This window comes from Schistocerca gregaria, chromosome 3 (assembly GCF_023897955.1).
Source record: "Schistocerca gregaria isolate iqSchGreg1 chromosome 3, iqSchGreg1.2, whole genome shotgun sequence".
Lineage (NCBI taxonomy): Eukaryota > Metazoa > Arthropoda > Insecta > Orthoptera > Acrididae > Schistocerca > Schistocerca gregaria.
Window position 1 is genome coordinate 659325855 of NC_064922.1, and position 17454 is coordinate 659343308.

Below are 17454 nucleotides of genomic sequence, written 5' to 3' on the forward strand. Positions count from 1 at the left end.
AAGAGATAAATCACAGTAAACACGCACGAGTTTGGCCGAACTGGAATCCTCGACACAGTCGCACGTGACAGTACGCTTTTGATTTAGTGTGCCCTACGCACTTGATAGCGATTCCTATTCGTAATGAGCTGGTACAGATCGTTGGTAGTCTCCACAACTTACGTTTCATGACGTTCCTCCAAAATCATTTCAGCGAAATGTTGGGTCAGCTATTTTCCCCACCACGTCGTGGCGGTTTATAAGCTGGAACCTTTGTCTCTTTATGCCTTTCTTTACCAACGAGTAAATATTGACTGTCGTAAACGCAACAATCTTTGAACCTGAGTGCAAAAAGACTGTGAGTACAAACAGTTCTTTGATAGTGTATTCCGTCGATCGTGACGGCCTGCCGTAGGCGATACTGTCACAACATACGGATTACCAAAAGAAGTCTTTCCTCTTCTGCACTTCATCATCATTTTGTAAGTAGGCTGTTTAAGTTTTTTTATTGGTAATGCCGCCGCCACGTAGCGCTCTGTATGAAAATCACTGGCTGTGCCGTGTGCAGTCTGTGGCTGGTTGGCATTGTTGTAATACTCGCCATTGTAGTGTTGGGCAGCGGCAGCTGGATGCTAACAGCGCGTAGCGTTGCGCAGTTGGAGGTGAGCCGCCAGCAGTGGTGGACGTGGGGAGAGAGAGATGGCGGAGTTTTGTTATTTGTAAGACTGGATGTCATGAACTATCATATATATTTTGACTATTAAGGTAAATACACTGTTTGTTCTCTATTAAAATCTTTCATTTGCTAACTATACCTATCAGTAGTTAGTGCCTTCCGTAGTTAGAATCTTTTATTTAGCTGGCAGTAGTATTGTTACTTTGTGCCAGGAAGGGCTCTCAACAACAGGCATCTCGGAGTGAAACAAAGCGATGTTGTCCGGACACGGAGGAGATACAGAGTGACAGGAACTGTCGACGACATGCCTCGCTCAGGCAGCCCAAGGGCTACTACTGCAGTGGGTGACCGCTACCTACGAATTATGGCTCCGACGAACCCTGACAGCAACGCCACCATGTTCAATGATGCTTTTCGTGTAACAACAGGACGTCCTGTTACGATTGAATTTGTGCACAATAGGCTGCGTGATGCGCAACTTCACTCCCGATGTCCATGGCGAGGTCCATCTTTGCTACAACGACACCATGGAACTCGGTATAGATGGACCCAACAACATGCCGAATGGTCCGCTCAGGATTAGCATCACGCTCTCTTCACCGATGAGTGTCGCATATGCCTTCAACCAGACAATCGTTGGAGACGAATACTTCTAGATAAGCTCAAATACTGTGGTATTAATGGGACAGCACTCACATGGTTTAAATCATACCTAACTGGAAGAGTGCAGAAAGTTGAAATAAGCAGATCACATAATATTCAAAAACAGGTGATTTCTCAAACTGAGGAACAATCAAGAAGGGGGTGCCACAAGGTTTGGTCTTGGGTCCTCTGCTGTTCTTAATATATATTAATGACTTGCCATTCTATATTCACGAAGATGCAAAGCTGGTACTTTTTGACGATGATACAAGTATAGCTATCACACCCAACAGACAAGAATTAACTGATGCAATTGTTAACAATGTTTTTCAGAAAATCATTAACTGGTTCTCTGCAAATGGGCTCTCATTAAACTTTGAAAAAACACAGTATACACAGTTCCACACAGTAAATGGAATGACACCATTAATAAATATAGACTTCGATCATAAATCGGTAGCTAACGTAGAATATTCAAAATTTCTAGGTGTTTGCATTGATGAGGGGTTGAACTGGAAAAACGCACTGAAGATCTGCGAAATGTTTGAGTTCGGCTACTTATGCTATTTGGGTTATTGCAAATTTTGGTGATATACATCTCAGTAAATTAGCTTACCACGCCTATTTTCATTCTCTGCTTTCGTATGACATCATATTCTGGGGTAACTCATCACAAAAGTCTTTGGTCACTTACCTAATAGCATCGAAAGTCTGACAGATAGCCATATAGCATTTAAAAGTAAATTAAAAGACTTTCTGAATGGCAACTCCTTCTACTCATTAGATGAATTTTTGGGAATAGTAAGTGGGCAATTTCCCCACCCCCAACCAAAAAAAGGAAAAAAATTAAGTGTCATGTAATATTCTTTGTAATGTAATATCTTGTACACCTTTTATTAACCTGACACATTCCACATCATTACGAAGTGTCGTATTCATGATCTATGGAACAAGTACTAATCTAATCTAATCTAATCTAATCGACGTGTTTCGAGGCAACCTGGTCAGGTTGAACGCCTTAGACACACTGTCCAGCGAGTGCAGCAAGGTGGAAGTTCCCTGCTGTTTTGGGGTGGCATTATCTGGGGCCAACGTACGCCGCTGGTGGTCATGGAAGACGCCATAATGGCTGTACGATACGTGAATGCCATCCTCCGACCAATAGTCTAACCATATCGGCAGCATATTGGCGAGGCATTCGTCTTCCGGGACGGCAATTCGCGCCTCCATCGTGCACGTCTTATGAATGACTTCACTCACGATAACGACATCGCTCGACTAGAGTGGCCAGTATGTTCTCCACACATGAACCCTATCGGACATGCCTGGGATAGATTGAAAAGGGCTGATTACGGTCGACATGACATATCAGTCACTCTGAGGGAGCTACGCCGAATCGCTGTTGAGGAGTGGGACAATCTGGGCCAACAATGCCTTGATGAAGTTGTAAGTAGTATTCCACGACGAACGCAGGCACGTATCAATGCAAGAGGACGTGCTACTGGGGTTAGAGGTACCGGCGTGTACAGGAATCTGGACCACCACCTCTGAAGGTCTCGCTGTATGGTGGTACAACATGCAATGTGTGGTTTACATGAGCAACAGAAAGGGCGTAAATGATGTTTATGTTGCCACTAGTCCAATTTTCTATACAGGTTCGGGATCTCTCGGAACCGAAGTGATGCAAAACTTTTTTTTGATATTTGTAGTTACGTTATGATACTCATATAATAGCTGGTCAAACAGTGGCGTACAGCCAATATACAGCGTGAGGCATAATACTGAGAGACTTTAAAAAGCTCGAGAATCAAGCTGCTTCGGAGAGAGGTCGAGGGCATAGCGTCAGCTACGTTTGGCGCGAAATAGCATTTAGTCATAATGGAGCGCTGGACCCCACACCATAGTGCGTACGCTGTCAAAGCATTTTATCAAAACGGTAGTTCGTACCAGCTCACACGTAGTGCATTCCACAATCAATTCAGCATTAATCGGAATAGGTTGGTGCCATCTGCCTGAGCGATTAAAAAGTGGGTTGAGAACTTTGAGGACACGGCGACAACGACAAAGAAGAAAACTGGGAGTCCAAAAACTGTGCGCACACACCTGAAAACATCGAACGTGTTAAGACTTGCCACTGATAGAAGCCGTCGTCGCTCAGCTCGCCGGCACAGCGCTACACTTGGGAATTAAAACAGGACGGTAAGAAGAATTTTGCACCAAGATTTGGACTTTCACCCGTACAAAATTCAAATGGGAAACAGATTGTGTGAACCGATACCGGTTCTGCGTAGAATTTTTGGACATGATTAATCAAGACAACGACATTGTAAACCGTTTGTGGATAACTGATGATGCTCACTTCCATCTCTCCGGTTATGTCAACAAGCAGAAATTTCGACTTTGGAGTGACTTAATTCCTAAAGAAATGCATCAGCCGCCACTGCAATCCGCAACAGTCAGCGTGTAGTGTGCCATGTCTTCATTAGGGATCGTTGTTGTTGTTGTGGTCTTCAGTCCTGAGACTGGTTTGATGCAGCTCTCCATGCCATTAGGGATCATAGGGCCTATTTTTTTTTTTTTTTTTTTTTTTTTTTTGAAGATGGTCGTGGCAATGCTGTAACAGTGACTTTGCAGAGATACGCAGTTATACTGGAAAACGTTTTTATTCCACAACTTGCACACAACGAAGTGAACGATGAGACGTTTTTTCAAGCAGTACGGAGCAGCTCCTCACATTGCACGAGTAAGCATGAATATTGTCAATCTTCTATTTCCGAATCGTGTGATCTCCCAAAATGGGGATATTGCATGGTTCTCTCGTTTACTGGACCTCACAACGCGTGACTTTTTCTTGTGGGGTTATCTGAAAAGCAAAGTTTACCAAGATAACCCACTTCAAACAATTGAAACCCTGGAAGAGCGGATCCGACAGAAAGATGTTCAGATTACACCAGCAGTACTGCGCAGTGTGATAAGTCACTTCAGGGTCCGGCTGCAGGAATGTGTGGACACCATCTTACCGAAGTTATCTTCAAAAATTAACCGATGTTTTACTATTGAGAAAACTGCTTTCTCGTGTATTTTAAGATAATGAAATAAAAAAATTTAACGGACTATTTTTACTTAACAGCCTTTTAAAAATCGCTCTTTATTATGCCTGACTCTGTACATGCACTACTGTTCATTAAAATTGTTACGCCAAGAAAAAATGCAAATGATAAACGGGTATTCATTGGACAAATGTATTATACTAGAACTGACATGTGATTACACTTTCACAAAATTTGACTGCATAGATACTGAGAAATTAGTACCCAGAACAACCACCTCTGGCCGTAATAACGGCCTTGATACGCCTGGGCATTGAGTCAAACAGAGCTTGGAGGCTCTACAGAGCTGCCCATGCAGCTTCAACACGTTACCACAGTTCATCAAGAACAGTGACTGGTGTATTGTGGCGAGCCAATTCCTCGCCCACCATCGACCAGACGTTTTCAGTTGGTGAGAGATATGGAGAATGTGCTGGCCAGGGCAGCAGTCGAACATTTTCTGTATCCAGAAAGGGACGTACAGGACCTGTAACATTCGGTCGTGCATTATCCTGCTGAAATGTAGGGTTTCGGAGGGATCGAATGAAGCGTAGAGCCACGGGTCGTAACACATCTGAAATGTAAAGTCTACTGTTCAAAGTGCCGTCAGTGCGAACAAGAGGTGACCGAGACGTGTAACCAATGGCACCCCATACCATCACGCCGGGTGATACGCCAGTATGGCGATGACGAATACACGCTTCCAATGTGCGTTCACCGCGATGTCGCCAAATACGGATGCGACCATCATGATGCTGTAAACAGAACCTGGAATCATCCGAAAAAATGGCGTTTTGTCATTCGTGCATCCAGGTTCGTCGTCGAGTACACCATCGCAGGCGCCCCTGTCTGTGATGCAGCGTCAAGGGTAACCGCAGCCACGGTCTCCGAGCTGATAGTCCATGCTACTGCAAATCTCGTCGAAGTGTTCGTGCAGATGGTTGTTGTCTTACAAACGTCCCTAGCTGTTGACTCAGGGATCGAGACGTGGCTGTACGATCCGTAACAGCAATGTGGATAAGATGCCTGTCATCTCGACTGCTAGTGATACAAGGCTGTTGGGATCCAGCACGGCGTTCCGTATTACCCTCCTGAACCCACCGATTCCTTATTCTGCTAACGTCATTGGATCTCGACCAACGCGAACAGCAATGTCGCGATACGATAAACCGCAATCGCGATAGGCTACAATCCGACCTTTATCAAAGTCGGAAACGTGATGGTACGCATTTCTCCTCCTTACACGAGGCATCACAACAACTTTTCACCAGACAACGCCTGTCAACTGCTGTTTGTGTATGAGAAATCGGTTGGAAACTTTCGTCATGTCAGCACGTTGTAGGTGTCGCCACCGACGCCAACCTTGTGTGAATGCACTGAAAAGCTAATCATATGCATATCACAAAATCTTCTTCCTGTCGGTTAAATTTCACGTCTGTAGCACGTCATCTTCCTGGTGTAGCAATTTTAATGGCCAGTAGTGTAATTGTGACGATTAATGGTTTGACACAGACGTACTGAACTGTCACACCAGACAAGAAAAGATGAGACTATACTGTTCCAGAGAAGAAGAAAAAGAAGAAAATTTTACACGTAATTATAGATGCCCTCTGATTAGGTTAATAGACTTTAGCAAAATAAGTCATGTGGGTATGTGATGGAGCTGCCACTTTGATGCCTCACGATCTGTCTTGTTTTATTTGAGACTTTCTTCCTCTATAAGAGTTGCTTTCTTGACAGTCTCCAACTCTCATCTATTCTGGATTTAATCCCCTTCCTCAGCTAAGTAGGATTGCCTCGTACGCCGTCGCAGTTACTGAAGTCTTCGTTGTAGCCCTCAGAAGGGGCCATTACTAAGTACTGTCACCCGGAGTCAGGTGAATCAAGGCTTTTTAACGAGGTGTTATCTTTCCCCGTCCTGCGTCCTCAGCCACTTGGGACCGGCTATGGCGGAGTTTCAAAAGAAGTCTAAGAAGAGGTCTAAATGAAACAAACTGGCCACTGGCCTGGTGCGAGTTGGACTCGCGTCGAGAGGGTAAACGTCATTAACCATGTGTACAGGCAATTCATCGATCCAGGGAATCGAGCATCTCGGCGATTTTTGCCTGGTACCGACATTGAGACTGGCAAAATATCGATCCCAGGAGTTCCAAGGCTGTCTAGAATGTTGCAGTTTTAAGTTTGAAGTCTGATAACAAATGAAAAAAGAAATATTTTTGTGTCATGTAATTACAGATTAACAATTTTCGGATTTTTCCTTTACTTGTACTGTGGAACCTCGCTTCTTGGCAAACTGCATGATTCTAGGGAACTGGAAGTACCCTATAGGTTTTGATGAGTGAGTTTACATAAATGGCCGCATCTTTTGAGTGTGTTGGTTTAGAATCTTAACATTTGTACACCAGGAACGAACTATAGATCTTAGTACGTGACTTAAATTTGTACTTGATATACCTATCCGTTCACGAGAAAATAAGACGTGTTAACATGTGAACAGACAGACAGTCGGTCGGATAACATACGATAAAAATATTTCTTTGGTATTATGTATTTGAAAATGAACAATTCAATTATTTTTATCCGTATTGTTTTTGTCAAATTTCATGATACTAGGTAAACGGGAAGTATCCCAGTTTTTTGATGAGACAGTTTGCGAATATCAAAATGTGTAACGTAAATGGCCGTATCTTCTGACTGCATTGGCTAAGAAGCTTACATTTATTACATCGCCAAGAGACTATAGGTCTTTGTGTGTGACATAAATTTCAGCCTGAAATCTCTTTCCTTTCCTAAGAAAAAGAGGACGTAACAGATGAACGGACAGACAGACAATCAGATAACAAATGAGAAAACATTTTTTTCCGCACGAAGTAATTACAGACAAATAATTACGGACAGGTACAAATGACAAAAAAAATTTCGTGTGAGATAACTGCAGATTAACAGTTTTCGGATTTTTTTTCCCTTACTTGTTCCGTATGACCTTGATTCTTACCAAATTTCATGGTTCTAGGTTTTGATGAGTGAGTTCGAGTAGCAAAGTATACGACGTAAATGGCCGTATCTTTCGATTGCATTGATTTAGGAACTTACATTTATTACAGTACCAAGATACGTTAGACCTTAGTATGTGACATAAGTGCCAACTTGATATGTCTACCCGTTACCGAGATGAAGGTGTCTTAACAGACAGACAGACGGACAACAAGGCGATTCTGTAAGTATAAGAGTTCCGCTTTTGCAGACTGAGATACGGAACCCCAAAAATTGACACCTTTATTCATTATTCAAATTCATTTTACTATAAGAGTGTGTTTCGTTCAAATGGCTCTGAGCACTATGGGAGTTAACGTCTGAGGTCATCAGTCCCCTAGAACTCAGAACTACTTAAACCTAAGTAACCTAAGGTCATCACACACATCCGTGCCCGAGGCAGGATTCGAACCTGCGACCGTAGCGCTAGCGCTGTTTCAGGGTGTTTTCTGTACTGTGTATCCACAACACATTAACACCATTTTACTTAAGGTTGTCTTGCCAGCAATGCAAAGAACACCATAGGATGAAGTTTCCCCGACAGTTAACGTAACGTGCATGTACCAATCGCAACATAATGCCTGTGTTCAGTTTTCAGTTGCGTGGTACTTCATTGTTTTAACTTGTGTCGAAAGGTGATTACACAAGTGGCTTTGCTATCCTGAATTCAATAGAACATCGAGTTGTGTTGTAATTTGAAACTATTTTTTGCTCTGCTTGTGTATGTGTAGCGTTTTTATTTTATTTGTCGTACCCCGTGTTCAGAGGTAACCAACCCCCTACATTCAAAAATATGAAAAAATGTATATACTAAGAATTATATAGCACTGGCAAAAAAGACATGAATAATAAATAGTACACTGAAGCCCCAAAGAAACTGGTATAGGCACGCGTATTGACCAAACACGGGCATAATACCGCGCTGGGATCGGCAACGCCTTTACAGGACAACAATGCCAGGCGCACTTCTTAGACCGGTTACTGCTGCTACAATGGCAGTTTGTCAAGATTTAAGGAAGTTTGAACGTGGTGTTCTAGTTGGCGCGCGAGCGATGGGACATGGCACCTCCGAGGTAGCGATGAAGTGGGGATTTTCCCGTACGACCATTTAACGAGTGTACCGTGAATATCAGGAATCCGGTAAAAAATCAAATCTCCGACATCGCTGTGGCCGGAAGAAGATCCTGCAAGAACGGGACCAACGACGACTGAAGAGAACCGTTCAACGTGACAGAAGTGCAACCCTTCGGCAAATTGCAGCAAATTTTAATGCGGGTCATCAAACAGCGCGAGCGTGCGAACCGTTCAACGAAAATAATCGATATGGTCTGTCGGAGCCCACTCGTGTACTCTTGATGACTGCACGACACAAAGCTTTTACGACTCGCCGGAGCCCGTCAAAACCGACATTGGACGGTTGATGACTGTAAACATGTCACCTGGTCGCACGAGTCTCGTTTCAAATTGTATTGAGTGGATGGACGTATACGGCTATGGAACAGCCTCATGAATCCATTGGCGTTGCATGTCAGCAGGGGACTTTTCACGCTGAATGAGGCTCTGTAATGGTGTGGGCTCTCCAAGTGGTTCAAATGGCTCTGAGCACTATGGGACTTAACATCTATGGTCATCAGTCCCCTAGAACTTAGAACTACTTAAACCTAACTAATCTTAGGACATCATACACATCCATGCCCGAGAAGGGTTCGAACCTGCGACCGTAGCAGTCGCGCGGCATCGGACTGAGCGCCTAGAACTGCTAGACCACCGCGGCCGGCCAAAATGGTGTGGGGCGTGTGCAGTTGGAGTGATATGGGACCATTGAAACGTCTAGATACGACCCTGACAGGTGACACGTGCGTGAGCATCCTGTCTGATCACCTGCATCCATTCATGTCCATTGTGCATTACGAAGTCCAGAATTGCTACAGAGTGGCAGTGGTAAGAGACAAAGCATTGGCAGCCAGAATTCTTCCAATTTCTGCCAGATGGAAGTAAGGAGACGAACAGTTATGTGATTTACAAATAATGGCCATAAATATAGTGCGCATATCTCAATTTGCTAGATTTTAAATAGGGGCGCAGCGTATGGATGAAGCAAGTTCTGCTAAGGAGAGGAGTGGTGCAGAGAAACTTGTTTTGTAGCAAGTGTTTATCCTCAATGTGGTTAGTTAGCTTTCTCTTCTGAGAAGGAGTTGGTAGCAGTCGCGATGCAATGAAAATTGCTTTCTCATTCTATATTAAAAAAAAAAAATAGAAAGAAGCTGTACCAGTTGTCACATTGACTCGATAGTTCGTAGCTTAAAGAAACAGCTTCAAACACTAAATGTCGGTCGGCCGGAGTGACCGAGCGGTTCTAGGCGCTACAGTCTGGAACCACGTGAGCGCTGCGGTCGCAGGTCCGAATCCTGCCTCGGGCATGGATGTGTGTGATGTCCTTAGGTTAGTTAGGTTTAAGTAGTTCTAAGTTCTAGGGGACTGATGACCTCAGAAGTTAAGTCCCATAGTGCGCAGAGCCATTTGAGCCACTAAATGTCGGCCGCGCAGGGTATCCGCCTGGGTCTGGGCGACTTGTCCACAAATTTCCAATTTTACTAAATGTCGTGTATTATTCATCACTTAAAAATTAAATTGATCAAAGAAAATTCTTTCTCAGTCTAAAATTTAGTTAGGTGCTGATGACGGTGGGAGGAGACGCGGGAGTAATAACTAATGGTCTCAGAAAGGATGGGAGCCACTGGTTTAGGAAATAAAATGGTGGAACGTCTTAGGCGAGTCGGACGGTATCGAGATAACTGTCGAGCTCAGCTGAGGTGTAATCTGTGTCCCCTATGTTGCCTCGGTCACAGCGCCGCGGTCGGCGTTTGTCAGCTGTCGGCTTCCCGATAACGGAGAGTGAAACCCGACGCATGCGCACCACGACCCTGTTGGCAGTAGCACAGCAGTTGGGGGAGGAACACTGTGCATCGTGGAGCGTCGCGTCGTCGAGCGGAAGCGGTCGGACGGATCATACCGGCGAGTTACGTGTACACAGGTATGTCGCCACTGTTTTTGTCTGAATGACCACCGCCAACTCTCGCGAGGGCGCCTCAGAAGCGCTTTATAGTGTACTGTGACAAACTCCACAGCTACCCAACCACACATTGACAACTTTTTCACTGAAATTCTAAGTAATCGTGAGTTTGACGCGTCCTATGCTTTGAAGTACAATTTTGTGTTGTATCTCTCCAGTGCGTATTATTCGCGACAGAGGAATATGACAGGGGAAACCAGAATTCACGAATATAAATTGTCCTGCTCTCTGTTGGGTTTCCCGCTTTGACGAGGAGGTATATCTAGCAGTGAACTTTCGTCCGTCTAGTGTGCCAACTAATTATGTGATTACATGGCATATTTTGTGTTTATTGTCACACATTCTGATGATCGCGTGGCCAGCCTCGTGTCTATAACCGTCTCAGCGTGTAGTATTTGTTGTTTATGTGGAAGTGTGCGAAAATTTTCGACGTGTTTGCGAATCGTGTAACTGAAGCGGGACGTGGATACCAGCCCAGCACTCACGTATTCGGTTGTGGGAAAACGCCTTAAAGCCACATCCAGTCTGGCCAGCACACCGACCACCGTCGTTCATCCGCCGGTCGGATCCGATCCGGGCCCGGGGCCGGCGCGCCTCCCTGAATCTTGGAAGCGGCGTGCTAACGTGCGCTGCTATCTGGTCTGGACGTCCCTTCCTCGTGTTATCTTCACGAAATACGCTCTAGAGAGTATACTAGAGTTTGCGAGGTCGTATTCAAGGCTGAAAATCAACTCTCACATTGAAGCTTGTTAATTGTAATGTAAGAAAAAGCAAAAAAAATTTAACTGGGTACGATATCGCTTTCCATTGCGTTCACTAGTAAAGGTATAATAATTGTACCTCGTCAAAGTTATACCAGATTTTTTGAGCCTGCCAAAAAATTGTCTCGGCTTTGCGTACTAAGTTATCTTTCCTTTCTATTTTATATCCTTTTATAATCTTTTCTGGTGACCAAAATAAGCTGGAAAAAGCTATAGTAAATACTTCACGATGAAAGATATACCATTAGTTTCTAACACAAGGAATTACTTAGGATCGGACCCAGTTCACCCACCTATTCTAAGAGCGAATACTGAGGTACAAAACAAGACCAATTAAATTCAAACGGTCGATCATCGCTGAGCAACGCTAAAATATTTATCATCCTGGGGAAAGCTCCAACACAACCCGTCACTACAGCGTACTGTTTTATTGCTTTAGACGAACCCAGCCGGTTTCTCACGAATTCTTATAGCTCGAGCGCTTATCAAATACGATAACTCGGCTTCTTCTGTGTGGCCGAGATGCCCACGTTATCGTTACAGGTGTGGAGATGGACTTGGCAAAACTTGATGAAGTGCTTTCACCTCATAAGTTGCACTAAAGTGATGTCTCAAGCGCAGCGACGAGTCTTCGGGCTGAATTTACGTCACCTTCCGATACCGAGGCCTCACAAGAATTTTAAGAACTACCGATTGCAGACCAGACGCCGCTAGATGAGAAGGTCCCCTGAGAGAATTTGGACTGCGATTTCAGGTGGGGGTCCGGGTACTATTAGCCTGATACTGCCGTGCTCGGGCCACTGTTTGTTTTCCGGTAGAATATTGTTCACTCTGTACCATTAACAATATTTAAAAGTTAAAGACAGAGTGTGATGCCACACCTGCAGATTTCATTGTAGACAAGACACAAGTCGATAGATGTCTCATCAGATATTCCATTCTCACCGTAACTGATATATCACGATACACCAGTGACATTCGCTGAAAACAACCACACAGTTGTGCGAAAGGACAACGATAACATGAAAAATATCTATGGTGAAATCGACGATGAAGTAAAATAGCCTTCTTCGGAGTTCTCAGCGCTCGATGTTACCCGGAGATTACAACGTGTGTTGTTTCGGGCTACCCGTCTTACATTACTACGAGGTGGCAAAAGTCGTCTTCCGTTGAGGACAGAGATGCCTTTCTCGCTAATGATGCATTTCCATCAGACCTAGCAACCTGCTACTGTGGTCGAGACACGGATCTCGTATTCAGGAAACAACATCATAAGCACTGCAATGGCCTATACCGTATGTAGTTCTAAGTAATTAATTCGAAACAGAATCCTATGGAGTGTTGAAATATAGGGTGTTTTAAAAAAGAATATACGTATTTCGAACGCATATACCTATTAAACTACACTACTGCCCATTAAAATTGCCACACCACGAAGATGACGTGCTACAGACGCGAAAATTAACAGACTGGAAGAAGATAATGTGATATGCCAATGATTAACTTTTCAGAGCATTCACACAAGGTTGGCGCCGGTGGCGACACCTACAACGTGCTGACATGACGAAAGTTTCCAACCTATTTCTCATACACAAACAGCAGTTGACCGCCGTTGTCTGGTAAAACGTTGTTGTGATGCCTCGTGTAAGGAGGAGAAATGCGTACCATCACGTTTACGACTTTGATAAAGGTCGGATTGTAGCCTATCGCGATTGCGGTTTATCGTATCGCGACATTGCTGCTCGCGTTGGTCGAGATCCAATGACTGTTAGCAGAATAAGGAATCGGTGGGTACAGGAGGGTAATACGGAACGCCGTGCTGGATCGCAACGGTCTCGTATCACTAGCAGCCGAGATGACAGGCATCTTATCCACATTGCTGTTACGGATCGTACAGCCACGTCTCGATCCCTTAGTCAACAGATAAGGACATTTGTAAGACAACAACCATCTGCACGAACAGTTCGATGTGATTTGCAGCAGCATGGACTATCAGCTCGGAGACCGTGGCTGCGGTTAGCCTTGACGCTGCATCACAGACAGGAGCGCCTGCGATGGTGTACTCACCGACGAACCTGTGTGCACGAATGGCAAAACTTCATTTTTTCGGATGAATCCAGGTTCTGTTTACAGCATCATGATGGTCGCATCCGTGTTTGCCGACATCGCGGTGAACGCACATTGGAAGCGTGTATTCGTCATCGCCGTACTGGAGTATTACCCGGCGTGATGGTATAGGGTGACATTGGTTACACGTCTCGGTCACCTCTTGTTCGCATTGACGGCACTTTGAACAGTGGACGTTCAAATTCAGATGTGTTACGACCCGTGATTCTAAACTTCATTCGATCCTGCGAAACCTTACATTTCAGCAGGATAATACACTACCGCATGTTGCAGGTCCTGTACGGGCCTTTCTGGATACAGAAAATGTTCGACTGCTGCACTGGTCAGCACATTCTCCAGATCTCTCACCAATTGAAAGCGTCTGGTCAATGGTGGCCGAGCAACTGGCTCTTCACAATACGCCAGTCACTACTCTTGATGAACTGTGGTATCGTGTTGAATCTGCATGGGCAGCTGTACCTGTACAGGCCATCCAAGCTCTGTTTGACTCAACGCTCAGGCGTATCAAGGCCGTTATTACTGCCAGAGGTGGTTGTTCTGGGTACTGATTTCTCAGGATCTATGCACCCAAATTACGTGAAACTGTAATCAGTTCTAGTATAATATATTTGTCCAATGAATACCCGTTTATTGGCCAGTAGTGTATGAAACTTGAGACACACACATACGAACTCGCAAGTTGAGGTTACAGGTGTTCAGTATGTCCTCCACCAGCGACTCGAACAATATCAATCGATACTCAAATTCCTCCCATACTCGGGTAAGCATGTTAGTCGTCACTGATGCTATGAGAGTACGGATCGGATTTTTCAAATCGTTCAAGTGGCTCTGAGCACTATGCGACTTAACATCTGAGGTCATTAGCCCCCTAGAACTTAGAACTACTTAAACCTAACTAACCTAAGGACAACACACACATCGATGCTCGAGGCAGGATTCGAACCTGCAACCGTAACAGTCGCACGGTTCCACACTGAAGTGCCTAGAACTGCTCATCCACTGCGGACGGCTCGGATTTTTCAACTCTTCTAGGTTCTATGGTAGTTTTGATGCATAAACGTTGTCCTTAATGAACCCACAAAGCAAGAAGTCACAGGACTTCATATCCGGTGACAGTGAAGACCAGATGAGGAGAGCTAAGACGCTCGCTGTTTGCCAACCAATCCAACGGCTCGGTTAAGTTTCATTCAGTTGTTCACACACTCGGCGACTCCAGCGACTCGTTCAGCCTCTGAAACAACCAATTTCGTAACATAGCAAGATCCTGATGACCATTAACCGTGTTTCTATCACAGAAGAAAGGGGACATAAACAGATGAGTGGAATATCGCCCTCAACTCATTGACTTTTGAGGATCTCGTACATATTCAGTGTGTCCATGTACATTCTGTAGGCCCCAAATTCCAACATTGTGTTTGTTTACTTTCCCACTAAGGTGGAAAGTCGCTTCATCACTGAACACGTTGCCTTGTGCGAAAGTGTTCTCATTGTCAGCAACATTCTGAAGCTCGTCAGAAAATGCCAAACGTTTGTGTTTGTCGTCAAGACGTAGAGCCTGTAACAGCTGTATCTTGTACGGCTTTATAACCAACCGACGCCTCGAAACACGTCAGTTGTTGTACGCAATTGTAACTCTCGACTGGTAAGATGAGTTGATTTTGTAGGAATGCGTTGGAAAGAGGTTTGAATTTTTGCGATATTTTCGTCAGAAACAAGAGGACGGCCAGCACTCTTTCCTTTAAATACACATCCCGTGTCTACAAACTGTCGATACCATCTGCAAACTTTCCATCCATTCGGAGAATCAGTTTGTTACCTCAGCCTGAAGATATTTGTTCTCTATTCACGGATTTACATTTCGAAATCTCGATAATACAAAATTATTTCCAATACGGAGCAGTCATTTTGCAACATATGACGGTAATCAAGCAAACCGCCCTCTAGCGGTAGTCAATATAAACTAGACAACATATTCGTTACTCTAATAAGCGAGCCGCAGTGCAGCTATCGGCCGTTTTGACAACATAATACTTTTTAATACATATATTCCTTTTGAAACACCTTGTGCTTTACCAGAATGGCAAAGGGCTTCAGTGACGCCGAAAAGTATGTTCCTACCATTTGTATGAGGGGTATGGAGTATGTCATGGTGGTGGTTTGCTATACAGCACGAGGATCAGAAGTAGTGACCTAAGACATGTTTCACTTGACTCTGACATACAAGGACTATCTTGCATTTTCATCAGAATTTTGATCACAGACATTATCTAAGTTCTGAAAGGAATCAATCACGGTTCCCTATCTAAAATCAGGAAAGTATCGCACCAATTGATTATCACAGTATTGCACTCATTAGTTACCTGAGAAGGAAATTATCAGTGACCAAGAACCCAAAACGCTTCTGTGTCGCCCGCAGTGTGGTTTCGGTAGGTTTACCCTATCGTCCATAACCTGACTCCCCAGAAACCAGAAAGCCGGGTTGCGCATGCAGTCAGTTTTCCCAATGAAAAGATCTCGCGATACAATTCTGAAGAAAATTTTGCTTTTATATTTGGCAGTCCGCTCTTCGACCAGCGTTCTCACATAAACGCTGTTCTCATTGTAGTTCTTTGTTATCATTTTTGCAATAGCTATTAATTACATATTTATTACATATTAGTTATTATGTATTTATTCATTTGCTGTTTCTTTTAATCTGTACCTAGTTTCTAAAACAAATCCTATGTTGCACGTAAAACTGTATCCACAAAAAATTTTAAATGTAAAAGTATATTCCAGCATTATGCTATTTTACGAAGAAAAATAAAAAAGGGGAGGAGATACGGTGAATTTAGAGAGAGGTAAAAAGAGAAGAAGAAGAGTAATTGCTTGAAATTAACAATATAACTCCATGGTTCTTTACAGGGTCGATTTTGCGACATCTTGCTCATTATCTAATCTTGCTACCACAGCTCGACAGCTGCAGCTGACGTCAGGTAGAATTGCGAGTGGATGCCACAGGTTGAAACTGTGCGTTAATGTTTCAATTTTCATAATGCCCATCATATTTTTAATAAATAAAAAATAAGACAGGGATAGAACACTCTTAGTTTTAAAAAAATCGGTAAACTAAGCTGGTCTCATCTTCATGATAAACTCACTCAGGATTCATTCTGTCGACAGTGATGGCATTAAATTGGCCCCAAGGGGCTTTACACCATGCACTACAGCAGCCTTCATGCAGAGACCGAGAAGTCAGACCGCCGCCCTGTAGATTGTAAATGTCGTTCGACATGCGTATTATTTTCGATCGATCCTGGAGTCCCAGAGTTAGGTCTGGTACCTTGACCATCAGAAGATCGTATGTTGCTAAATTGCAAAAGACTACATGGAGTTTTTTGGGGTCCGAGTAAAGGATCTAGAGGTTTTAACTCAGTGTTAGAGTAAACATCCAAGTTGATAACTAACGAAGCGCACTCTATTTTTAAATCTAGATGTTTCTGCAATTTTAAATGAGCATTTTCACTTTGTAATTATTTACCCTGGTGGGTCCGAGAAAAGTAATGCAGTAAACTGTTCAATAGTTTTCCCTGATACCGATTTTTGGATTAGCTTTCCAGTCGCATTTACAGTCTTGACTGCAGATCTCTTGCGATCCTAGATGCGTTTATGCTAGTGTGGTCATTGGAAGAACTTTCTCTGAATTCCTATGCACCTTTGAGGCAGTTCGGCAAACGCATATTCTCCACAATTGCAACTTTTGGATACAAGACACTCTAAACGCATTACAACGCCAGAAAAGGACGTGTTGTTCTGTTGAGCCTTGAGGTGCAATTAGAGGCCAGATAAATGAGGAAAAGACACTGAATCAAGGAACTATCGCAAACGAATACATTGTACTGTTATGCACCGCTATCATGAGTCAGTTAGAGAAAATGTGTTTCTACGTAAAAAAAAATAAAAAATAAAAGTAGAAAGGCGACTCTGTTTTAGGCAAACATAGAAAGTGATTGGAACGGTTTTTAGTGTACGTTCGGAGTGTATGCCCTGTCTTTTATTTTCGGTAGTAACAAACCATTCACACATTTTAGTCAT

General features: G+C 43.7%; 1 protein-coding gene across 2 annotated transcripts in view; it reads left to right on the forward strand.

Annotated features, from left to right (window-relative positions):
• Nucleotides 1-17454, forward strand: part of LOC126354159 (nuclear hormone receptor HR96) — a 147602-nt gene that overhangs the window by 7793 nt on the left and 122355 nt on the right. Inside the window, exon 1 of one of the 2 annotated variants that reach the window (XM_050003576.1) lies at nt 10289-10453. The exons of the other annotated variant lie outside the window; for it this stretch is intronic. The gene's annotated coding sequence lies outside the window, so the exon portion shown is untranslated. Of the gene's footprint in view, nt 1-10288; nt 10454-17454 lie in introns of those variants that run through there. 2 annotated transcript variants of the gene reach the window in all.